This window comes from Nicotiana sylvestris, chromosome 1 (genome assembly GCF_000393655.2).
Source record: "Nicotiana sylvestris chromosome 1, ASM39365v2, whole genome shotgun sequence".
In the NCBI taxonomy this organism is placed as follows: domain Eukaryota; kingdom Viridiplantae; phylum Streptophyta; class Magnoliopsida; order Solanales; family Solanaceae; genus Nicotiana; species Nicotiana sylvestris.
Window position 1 is genome coordinate 184,428,252 of NC_091057.1, and position 12,152 is coordinate 184,440,403.

At 38.8% G+C, this 12,152-nt stretch overlaps 1 pseudogene; it reads right to left on the reverse strand.

The window, feature by feature from the left end:
* Nucleotides 1–1,032: 1,032 nt before the first annotated feature.
* Nucleotides 1,033–10,424, reverse strand: LOC104245460 (magnesium transporter MRS2-4-like; annotated as a pseudogene).
* Nucleotides 10,425–12,152: the final 1,728 nt, after the last annotated feature.

The window sequence follows — 12,152 nt, forward strand, 5'->3', positions numbered from 1 at the left end:
ATTGTGGCAGTCCCAACTCCCACATTATAGTTTCCACTAACAAGCCTTTATTTAATATCTTACTGAGAAAGGTGTATATTTTATTTTATTTTTTGAATTGGGCAATGAATAACTTCCCAAAATATGCATCATGTCTAATGTAAGATATAAATATTAAAGCACAAAGTGCAATCTTTATAAAATATAGGTTGGAAAGAGTGTGACGGGTGAATGCTCGTACTATATATACTCTAGTTTTGGCATCCTTGAGCCCCATCCGGTACAGACTTCATTTCAAAATTCAAATTAATAGCCTGTCTAGCCAAATTTCTCCAAGTCCAAAAACTTTTTTTTTTCAAAAAAACGCTTTTCTTTTAAAGTTGAAGTGTTTGAGAAAAGCACTTTTAAAAAAAACAACTATTTTAAAAGTTTGGTCAAACAAGCTATAAGTTCCACCGTGCTATAGCAAACCAACAACAACAACAACATAGCCAGTGTAATCCAACAAGTGAGATCTAGAAAGGCTAGTGTGTACGCAAATATTATCCCTAACTTGTGCAGGTAGAGAGGCTGTTTCCGAAAGACAGAACCCTCCGTTCAAAGAAACATAATCACAGCAGTGCTATAGCAAACTAGTTGTACAGAAAAACACCTTAGTCAACACCAGCACTTGGCATAATAATCATATACTAATTCTATGAAGCAACTGAAAGCTATCTGCATATCTAGCCAATAGTAAAAATATTAACTATGTAGTAAAAATCACAAAGGACCACAACATCAGAACTGAGGCTTTATTTGAGTAACGGAAAGGATAAGGGTGCTGATCTAATTGGTGATGAAGAGAGAAAGCCCGTTGGGATAAAAGAAAGTAAGAATTGATTCCATTATAAGAAAGAAAGGCGGAGGAGAACGAGTTCAATACGCCGGATAAGAAGCATAGTATCATTGATTGCGAAAACATCTAAAATAAATTGGGTACCTTCTTACAAGAAAAATACCGGGGGAGGGGGGTCATTTAACCCCCTTACCCCTAACTTTATGCAGCACTAACTCCTCTCGGTCCACAGTCCCCTGCCTAGTACTATATTTGCAAAGGGCAAGTATAACAAGAGCACATTGAGTGAAGGTATTATATATGGCTCACACAGAGCAAAAATAAGCTTCGGACTTGTATTAATACAACTTGTAAACCTTGACAATAGAGGAATTCATGACCCAAACAACTTCTTCCATCTCGCATATCCCAAGATAAGAAGGAAGCGTATTATACAACCTATTGTAATGCCTGTTACAAAAGGCCAAAATACCCCCTCAGTGTGGTATAAGGTACAAGGTATATTCATGCTAAACCACTCAGCTATCAGCATCTCCATAGCTATAGCAAACAATGCAATTGTCAGTGTCAACTGTAGCTGAATAAGTTCATTACGCTGATTGTCGAGTTGGATATTGACGTAATCTTCTGTGTCATCAATGTACTCACGGACCTGCAAATTATACAATAACAGGGGATTGAAGGATGTAGAACAAACGAAGGAAGACCACAGACATGATTCAAATACAGACCAAAATAACAGAAAAGTAAGAAGAGAGTTTACAAATTGTACTTATACTACTTAAGAAGAGAGAGTTAATAAATCGTGCATCAACGTATTCATCATTACAAATTGGTAGATGATATTAGGTCTTTTAGGGAATGCTAAGTTCCTGATAACCCAGTCTCTCGCATGGTTTTAATTCCAAATGAAGGGAGAGGGGGGGATTGATCGAGAGGGAGAGAGAGTGGACATTGCACATTATCTCATCTGCCTATTATAGGGGCCCAAGAGGAAACCTAACAAAAGAAAAGGAGGGAAAAGCATAGGCAGTAGATTAAACTGAGAGCTGCATATCTGCAGTTAGAATTAGCAAGATATTGCAATGTCAAATTAAGAAAGAGATGCAACTATTATTTCAATTCTTTTAATTCTTCAGTTTCTTTCCCATGTCTGGAAAGCTTTCTTTACCTTACTGCTTTACCGGAATATGCTGCAAAGATCGACTATTGAGGAAGACATGTCTTACAGCCAAGAAATAAGGAGACTAGAAGCTTTTTTCCCTCCTTTTCATTATCAAATATCAAGATGAATTAAGGATACACGGCATCATTTTCAATATAAGGATACTTAAATCAAGATTCATATCATAAAAAAAATCCTAGTTGATGGGGCAAAATTGAGGTTCCTTAAAGGTATTAATACCTTATTTAATTCTTCTCTTATATGTGTAACTTGTTTAAAAGTATAATTATAAATGTCAACAGGAAAGAGGAGCAACAAGTCTACGCCATTACCAACATAAAAAGACGCAAAGAAATACAAGGGATGCGAGCATATTTTTTTAGGGTTTTGGGGGGGGGGAAACAAAATACTTATAGATAATACCTTGTTACGAGTGTCTTCCATCTGTATAAAGTAGGCATCGAGCAACATCTCTAGATCCTCCACATCATTGTCGTTAAAATGGTTGCTCACCAAACTTCCACTTCTGCTTCTGGCAGAATTAAGCCTACAAAGGTGCGATGCAACAAGAATAAAGCTATTTGAAACAATAATTCCCAAATGGATTCAGTTTGCTGATTCTAAATCCATTTCTTTGTCAAGTACAACTGAGTCATGTCTTCATCGTCATCTAAAAGGTGTTCAATTTCATCTCTAACCTATCATCAAAAAATCTTTACTACTGTAAGCATAACACAGTATAATCAGAGAACAGACAAGTGTCATGGAAGAGAACACTACAATTGAGTTCATCAATGTAGCCTATATGAATATTAAACCCTCTAATTTACGAATTAAGAGAACTAAAGTAGTAAAGGCTCCTTATATTTCTCCTCCCCAAAAATTATTTTGTACAAGATATCATACCATTTCAATAGCCAGCACATTCCCGAGTATATGTGCAAAATTTGGTCCAGCATAAGGCAGACAGATTGCACTACAAATGAACGCAATACTTAAGAAGAGGCATCAGGAAGATTAACTTAAAGTGAGCAACAAGGGCTATTAAAATTAAATGTGGTTTGTGTTTAAGGTGTACAAACTGACACCAATAGTTGTTCACCCAATAAGCCATAACACAATGAATATGAAGTACTTTACCAGTAAGTCTGCATTAGATGATGACAACAAGTAACAAGTTCTCTTCCTGGTCAAACAAATTTCCAGCAGCCAACCATGAACACCTCAGCACTAAAATCTATTCATCATCTGACTTGCGCATAAGGGTGTTACACAAAGTGGGAAACTATATCCCTAATGTCAAGAAATGAACAGAAATTACTAGAAGAAAAGACCTTTATCATGTTTCAATAGCAAAAGGGAAAAAACAGATAAGAATACCTTTTGCACTATGGCAAGTAAATGAGTAAGATTGCTTTTTAAACTTTTCTCTTGCTCAAGATTCTTCGTGCTAGCATTCATAGCCAGTTCATCCAAAGCTGGGTAAGTATCTCTCTCCAGCTCTGCCACGCTAGAGTCTAAGAATGTACAAACAACCTCCAAGGCAACCTCCAGCACCTGAAACTCAAAAGGGAGCTCAGCCTGCACACCTTCGACAGCTTCTAGAACAGATAACCAGTTTCCAGCAGTTGGAAATTGTCCTTCATTATCTTGTTCAGCACTAGTACTATTAACATTTGAAAGACTTTTTTGAGGAAGTTGTTGCCTCAGTTGATCCACAAATAGGAGAACCTCTTGACGTGGAGGATCAAGCAACAATACCTCTTCAGCGGTAATTATGGCTCTTCTAAACTCCAAATTGACAATCATCGCCTGATCCCTTGCTGCAAGTTAAAAGAAATGAGCTTTTCAATTCCTCGAAACCCAATATCACATTTCTTTTTTTTTTAAAGCATTCTACTAGGTACAAGCAAATGCTAGGAGATACACATGTAAACTAAACATAATGGTTAAACTTCCTACAGTTAAGCTAAACATAAAAGTTCATATATTTATTGTTATAGTTGGAAACACATGAACAAATTTATAAGCAATTAAAAGGGGCAAACGAAATTAATATTACCAAGAATGCTAGAGGAGTGAGAGAAGATTGGGCCAAGAATCCTTAAGTCCCTAGCAGGAATTCTAGGACATTTGATTATAGCGCTCTTATCCCACTCTATCAACTCCGATTGACCCCGCTTATCGAATCTCATCCACATCCTCGCCCCACCGACCTTCTTCTTCACCACTTTACTAATCCCTGTCGCTTTCACAATTGAATTACTGGTGGCCGCCCCATTTACCACTGGCGGAGGCGGCAACGGTGGTGCCATCGCTTTCTTCCTCCAACGAATCAAAAATTGGTCCTTCCCCATAGCTCTCTTTTTATCTCTCTCACTCTCACCCCTTTCCCTTTAGATTCTTATAAGGCTGAGTAAACCAAATATATAAATAGGAATAATATTGGAACAATTATTGAGTCAGCAATTAGGGCATGTTCATTTAATTCTTTGTTCTTAAAGAAGGAATGGCAATGATTCTTCTTTTTCAGCTGTTTCTCCTTCTTCTTCTTCTGCTTAAAGATCTTCCATATACTGAAAGCGTTTTTTGGGAAAAAAATGGGAGAGTGAGAATTTCAAGCGTGGAGCTTTTGTTGATGGGGGTTACGAAATTGCTGAATTTCGTAATTTGCGTCAATTTTATTTATTCCTCCATGCTAGATGAACCCCACTAGTTTTGTTCTTTTATGATTTCTTTATTATTTTATTTACAGTTTGGTCCCACATTTAAGGAAAGGCGTCGACCTTTCTCTATTGTTTATTTACGTTACTACAAAATTTCCTATTTTAGTTTTTTTTTTAAATTGTGATTAGTGATGACAAGATATTTAGCTAGCGTTTGGCCATAAATCCCAAATTTATTTTGAAAAATCTGATTTAGGTGAATTTTGGTTTGAAGATGAAAATGTGTTTGGACATACGTTTTCAAAACATATTTCCCAACTTTATTTTGGAAAAACATGTATATAATTCCCAACTTTTGGGATTTTGGCCCAAAATCAACAATTGGGTTGATTTTGGGATTTGGGGTTTAGGATTTTGCCAAAATATGGGCAAAATTTATGACCAAACATGAGTTTTGAAAATAAATCCCAAATTTATTTGGCAAAACTCGTGTCCAAACGGGGCCTAAGTGTTGTATTAGAGCAATTAAATAGGGAGTAACAATTTATTAGATTGCATGATAGCCATTGAGTTCATTGAATTATGAATTATTGTGGATGCTAAAAATCTAACGTACATTAGCAATTTAATTTAATGCAACTTAATATAACACAATAAAAGAGTTAAAATAATCAAAATAATACAAAAAGTAAAGAACGATAAATTTCTCAATTTTAGATCCATCTTCAATCTCTCATCGGGTTTGAGTAGAGAATATTGTGTGAAGTTAATATTTATTGATCCCAATACACTCAATGCCATATAGTTTCCAAAAAGAATAAGCCTACTGTTAGCCTCTCGGCTTGATTGATCGAACATGGCATGGGCGTGACGAGGGATTGACATGATGGATCTCGGCACTGCCAAATGAAGAATGTGGCATCATGTTGACAAAGATATCCGACATGAGCAGGTGTCGATGGGTATGGACCATGGCATGACGGCATGTGGCTAAGGTGCCAAGGCATGACAGGTCCATGGCGTTGGCGTGGCCATGGCAAGGCAAAGACAACGGGCAGTAGATGCATAGCAAAGGCTAGAAAAACTATGGCAAGTTAAGGAAGTGTGTGGCAAGGCAAATGGGCGTGGGCAAGGCAGTGTCATGGGCGAGCTAGACAAGCGGCAGTGACAGACATACGCGCAAAGGCATGATGCACGAGGGCTTGGCGCGAAGACATGACAGAGTTGGCCTTTGGCGCCACTGCGCCCATGTGCCACGCACATACAAGGCAGTTGGAGCAGGTTCATGTTTTCAACATTGTGGCTATGTGGGGCTATGTGAAGTTGTCTTGTTTGAAATTCGAAATTTAAAATCTCTTGCAGTTGGGGATGTCAACTGTTAGGTTTTAGATAAGTCTGGAGCAAAAAACGTTGCCTATATATTATTATGTTAGGTAGATTATCAAGGCAGGGTGTTGGTTGCCTTTGACTCTTTTTTGTAAGGTTGTGTTTATGTGTTTCTTTGTAGCACGAGTTAATATAAAGTTGGGAAGCAATTCCTGTAAGTTGTGTGCTTGTTTGATATTTGTTTGTGCTGTCATAATCTAAGTGTTAAGCCAAAACGTTAGGGATAAAGAAGAGGGTTGAGTCATTGTTGTGTGACTGTCGTACAGTGTCAAAACAAAAAAAATTGACCCTGTAACAACTGGTATCAGAGCACGTCGGCAAGATCTTGGAATTATCATGGATGGAAATGCATAACTTTGCGAAAGGCTTCAGAAGTTGAAGGCGCTGGTGGGAATAACGGATGACGCAGTAGATCTGGTGGATATTCTGGCGCAGATCCACGGTGTCAACATAGAACATCAATATGTCCATCAAAGTATTGATATCCAACTGGTGAAATTGCAGGCTTTCTAGGAAACTACTGCAGAGCAGTTGGAAAAATTATAGAAGGAGAACGAGGATCTTAAAATGGAGATTCAGATCCTCCGACGGGCTTTTGCAAATGTGCCCCAATAAGGTGAAGAGCACACCAAAATTAAGATTCTAGAACCAAAGGTATTTGATGGCATGAGAGGCACCAAGGAACTGGAAAATTTCTTATGGGACTTAGAGCATTACTTCTCTACTGCTCACGTCCTGGAGAAGGATAAAGTGACTATGACAGTGCGTTATATTAGAGGAGATACAGTGTTGTGGTGGCATATGCAAAATACAGACGATGAAAGTGTTGGCAGGCCCAAGGTTGACACTGGGAGAAACTTCGTGACGCGTTGAGGGATAAGTTCTTGCCTAGCAACTCGTATTGGGTTGCTAGGGATCGCTTGAAGCGGTTGAGACAGACTAGTTCCATTCGGGACTATGTGAAAGATTTTTTATCTTTGTGGCTAGACATCCAAAACATGCCAGATGAGGATAAATTCCACAATTTCATTTTTGGAATGCAAGGATGGGCATAAAACGAAATTCGTAGGCAGAAAGTTAAAGATATGCGTAGTGTAATTATGGCAGCATATGCATTGGTGGATTTTCGCTCAAGGGTCTAACTTCTGATCCTGCCTCTTCCTCTAAGTCAAATAAAAGGGAGAAGGGTAAGGATTGGAAGAAGAACAATCGGAAGCAGGATGGAAATGACAAAGGCAAGAGCACGATGGGTGCTTCTTCGTCAAAAACAAACAGGCTAATGGGTGGTGAAAAGATTTGCTGGACATGCCAAAACTTGGACATCATGTACGAAATTGTCCAAATCAAGGAAAGATTAATGCCCTTCTTGCTGAAGAGGAGAAACAAGAAAAGGGACCGGAAGTTGCTGCCTATGTGAATCCGTTGCGGCTGTTGAACACTTTGGCTTGTGTGACTGCGGCGAATGATGAAGAATATGCTGCCAAGGAAGAAGTTGCATACGTGAATGCTACGGGGGATGATTTGGCTGATGCTTATTCCACACTAATGTATGTGGATCTGAATATTGAAAACAATGGTGTCATGACAATGGTTGATACCGGAGCCACGCACACCTTTGTTGCCTCTAGAACTGTTCAAGAGTATGGGCTGCAAGTGATAAAGTGTCTGACGAAGATGAAGGGTGTGAACTCAAAGGCGCAACCTGGTTATGAAGTGGTGTTGGATATCCCGGTGATATTGGGCCATTGGTCTAGGAAGTTCAACATGACTGTTGTGCCATTGGATGACTTCAATGTGCTGTTAGGAATTGATTTTCTGAAGAAGAACAAAGTTGCTCCAATTCCTCATTTAGATGGACTTATGTTCATGAAGGAGAAAAACCCCGGCTTTGTGAAAGGTATTCGGCCCTACGGGGATGAAAGGAAGAACGCCAGGATTGCTGCTTTGATTTTTGCCATTGTATTTGATAAGGGCTTGAAGAAGGGTGAGGAGACTTACCTCACTACACTCGTTAAAGTCAAGCCAGATGTGCAGATTGAGGAACCAGATTGTGTTGCAGATTTACTGAAGGAATTCAAACATGTGATGCCTCCAGAATTGCCAAGGGAGTTCCAACCGAGGAGGGAGATTGATCACAGTATTGAACTTATTCCTAGATCACTGCCGCCTGTGCAACCTCCTCACCGCATGTCGCCTATGTGACTGAATGAATGAAGGAAGCAATTTTTTGATGCTTGATGTTGGGTTGATTCAACCATCGAAGGCTCCATACGGTGCCCCTATTATGTTCCAGAAAAAAATAGGATGGTATACTGCGGATGTGTATTGACTATAGGCGCTGAAGAAGGTGACGATAAAAAATAAGTATCCGGTACTTTTGATTCAAGGTCTACTGGACAGGCTTTCGAAGGCTAGTTATTTTACTAAGTTAGACCTAAGGTCAGGCTATTGGCAGGTTTGGATAGCCGAGGGGGATACCCCTAAATACTTACAGATAATATCTTGTTACGAGTGCCTTCCAGCTGCATAAAGTAGGCATCGAGCAACATCTCCAGATCCTCCACATTATTGTCATTAAAATGGTTGCTCACCAAACTTCCACTTCTGCTTCTGGCAGAATTAAGCCTACGAAGATGCGGTGCAACAGGAATAAAGCTATTTGAAACAATAGTTCCCAAATGGATTCAGTTTGCTGTTTTTGAATCCATTTCCTTGTCAAGTACAACTGAGCCATGTCTTCATCGTCATCTAAAAGGTGTTCAATTTCATCTCTAACCTATCATCAAAAAATCTTTACCACTGCAAGCATAACACAGAATAATCAGAGCACAGACAAGTGTCATGGAAGAGAACACTACAATTGAGTTCATCAATGTAGCCCACATGAATATTAAACCCTCTAATTTACGAATTAAGAGAACTAAAGTAGCAAAGGCTCTTTATATTTCTCCTCCCCAAAAATTGTTTTGTACAAGCTATCATACCATTTCAATAGCCAGCACATTCCCGAGTATATGTGCAAAATTTGGTCCAGCATAAGGCAGACAGATTACACTACTAATGAACTCAATACTTAAGAGGAGGCATCAGGAAAATTAACTTAAAGTGGGCAACAAAGGCTATTAAAATTGAATGTGGTTTGTGTTTAAGGTGTACAAACTGATACCAATAGTTGTTCACCCAATAAGCCATATCATAATGAATATGAAGTACATTACTAGTAAGTCTGCATTAGATGATGACAACAAGTAACAAGTTCTCTTCCTGGTCAAACAAATTTCCAGCAGCCAACCATGAATACATCAACACTGAAATCTATTCATTATCTGACTTGCGCATAAGGGTGTTACATAAAGAGGGAAACTATATCCATAATGTCAAGAAATGAACAGAAATTACTAGAAATAAGACCTTTAACATGTTTCAATAGCAAAAGGGAAAAAAACATATAAGAATACCTTCTGCACTCTGGCAAGTAAATGAGTAAGATTACTTTTTAAACTTCTCACTTGCTCAAGATTCTTCGTGCTAGCATTCATAGCCACTTCATCCAAAACTGGGTAAGCATCTCTCTCTAGCTCTACCACGCTAGAGTCTAAGAATGTATAAACAACCTCCAAGGCAACCTCCATCACCTGAAACTCAAAAGGGAGCTCAGCCTGCAGACCTTCGACAGCTTCTAGAACAGATAACCAGTTTCCAGCAGTTGAAAATTGTCCTTCATTATCTTGTTCAGCACTAGTACCATCAACCTTTGAAATACTTTTATGAGGAAGTTGTTGCCTCAGTTGATCCACAAATGGGAGAACCTCTTGACGTAGAGGATCAAGCAACAATACGTCTTCAACGGGAATTATGGCTCTTATAAACTCCAAATTGACAACCATGGAATTCTCCCTTGCTGCAAGTTAAAAGAAAGGAGCTTTTCAATTCCTCGAAACCCAATATCACATTTCTTTGTTTTAAAGCATTATACTAGGTACAAGCAAATTCTAGGAGATACACATGTAAGCTAAACATAATGGTTAAACTTCCTAGAATTAAGCTAAACATAAAAGTTCAGATATTTATTGTTATAGTTGGAAACACATAAACAAATTTATAAGCACTTAGAAGGGGCAAAAGAAATTAATATTACCAAGAATGCTAGAGGAGTGAGAGAAGATTGGGCCAAGAATTCTCAAGTCCCTAGCAGGAATTCCAACATGTTTGATGATAGCGCTCTTATCCCACTCTATCAACTCCGATTGACCCTCTTATCGAATCTCATCCCCAGTATCGCCCCACCGACCTTCTTCTTCACCACTTTACTAGTCACTGCCGCTCCCACAATTGAATTACTGGCAGCCGCCCCATTCACCACCGGCGGAGGCGGCAACGGCGGCGCCATCGCTTTCTTCCTCCGGCGAATCTAAAATTGGCCCTTCCCCATAACTCTCTTTGTACCTCTCTCACTCTCACCCCTTTTCCTTTAGATTCTTCTAAGGCTGTGTAAACCAAATATATAAATAGGAATAATATTGGAACAATTATTGAGTCTGCAATTAGGGCATGTTCATTTGATTCTTTGTTCTTAAAGAAGGAAGGGCAATGATTTTTCTTTTTCTGTTGTTTCTCCTTGTTCTTTTTCTGCTTCAACATCTTCCATATACTGAAAGCATTTTTTGGGGAAAAAGGGGGAGAGTGAGAATTTCAGGCGTGGAGCTTTTGTTGATGGGGGTTACGGAATTGCTGAATTTCGTAATTTGCGTCAATTTTATTTATTCCTTCATGCTAGATGGACCCCACTAGTTTTGTTCTTTTATGATTTCTTCATTATTTTATTTACAATTTGGTCCCACATTTAAGGATAGGCGTTGACCTTTCTCTATTGTTTATTTACGTTACTACAAAATTTTCCTATTTTTTTTTAAATTATGATTAGTGATGACAAGATATTTAGCTAGCGTTTGGCCATAAATCCCAAATTTATTTTGAAAAATCTGATTTAGGTGATTTTGGTTTGAAGATAAAAATGTTTTTGGACATACGTTTTCAAAACATATTTCCCAACTTTATTTTGGAAAAACATGTATATAATTCCCAAGTTTTGGGATTTTGGCCCAAAATCAACAATTGGGGTGATTTTGGGATTTGGGGTTTGGGATTTTGCCAAAATATGGGCAAACTTTATGACCAATCATGAATTTTGAAAATAAATCCCAAATTTATTTGGCAAAACTCATGTCCAAACGATGTCTAAGTGTTGTATTGGAGCAATTAAATAGGGAGTAACAATTTATTAGATTGCATGATAGCCATTGAGTTCATTGAATTATGAATTATTGTGGATACTAAAAATATAACATACATTAGCAATTTAATTGAATGCAACTTAATGTAACACAATAAAAGAGTTAAAATAATACAAAAAGTAAAGAACGATAAATTTCTCAATTTTAGATCCATCTTCAATCTCTCCTCAGGTTTGAGCAGAGAATATTGTGTGAAGTTAATATTTCTTGATCCCAATACACCCAATGCCATATAGTTTTCTAAAAGAATAAGCCTACTATTAGCCTCTCGGCTTGATTGATCGAACATGGCATGGGCGTGATGAGGGATTGACATGATGGATCTCGGCAGGGCCATATGATGACTGTGGCATCATGTTGACAAAGATATCCGACATGAGCAGGTGTCGATGGGTATGGACCGTGGCACGACGACATGTGGCTAATGTGCCAAGGCATGACAAGACGATGGCATTGGCGTGGCCATGGCAAGGCAAAGACAACGGGCAGTAGAAGCGTAGCAAAGGCTAGAAAAACTATGGCAAGTTAAGGCAGTGCGTGGCAAGGCAAATGGGCGTGGGCAAGGCAGTGTCATGGGCGAGCTGGACAAGCGGCAGTGACAGACATGCACGCAAAGGCATGATGCACGAGGGCATGGCGCGAAGACATGACAGAGTTGGCCTTTTGCGCCAAAATTCGAAGGCTGCGCCCATGTGCCACGCACATACAGGGCAGTTGGAGCAGTTTCTTGTTTTTCAGCATTGTGGCTATGTGGGGCTATGAGAAGTTGTCTTGTTTGAAATTCGAAATTTAAAATCTCTTGCAGTTGGGGATGTCAACTGTTA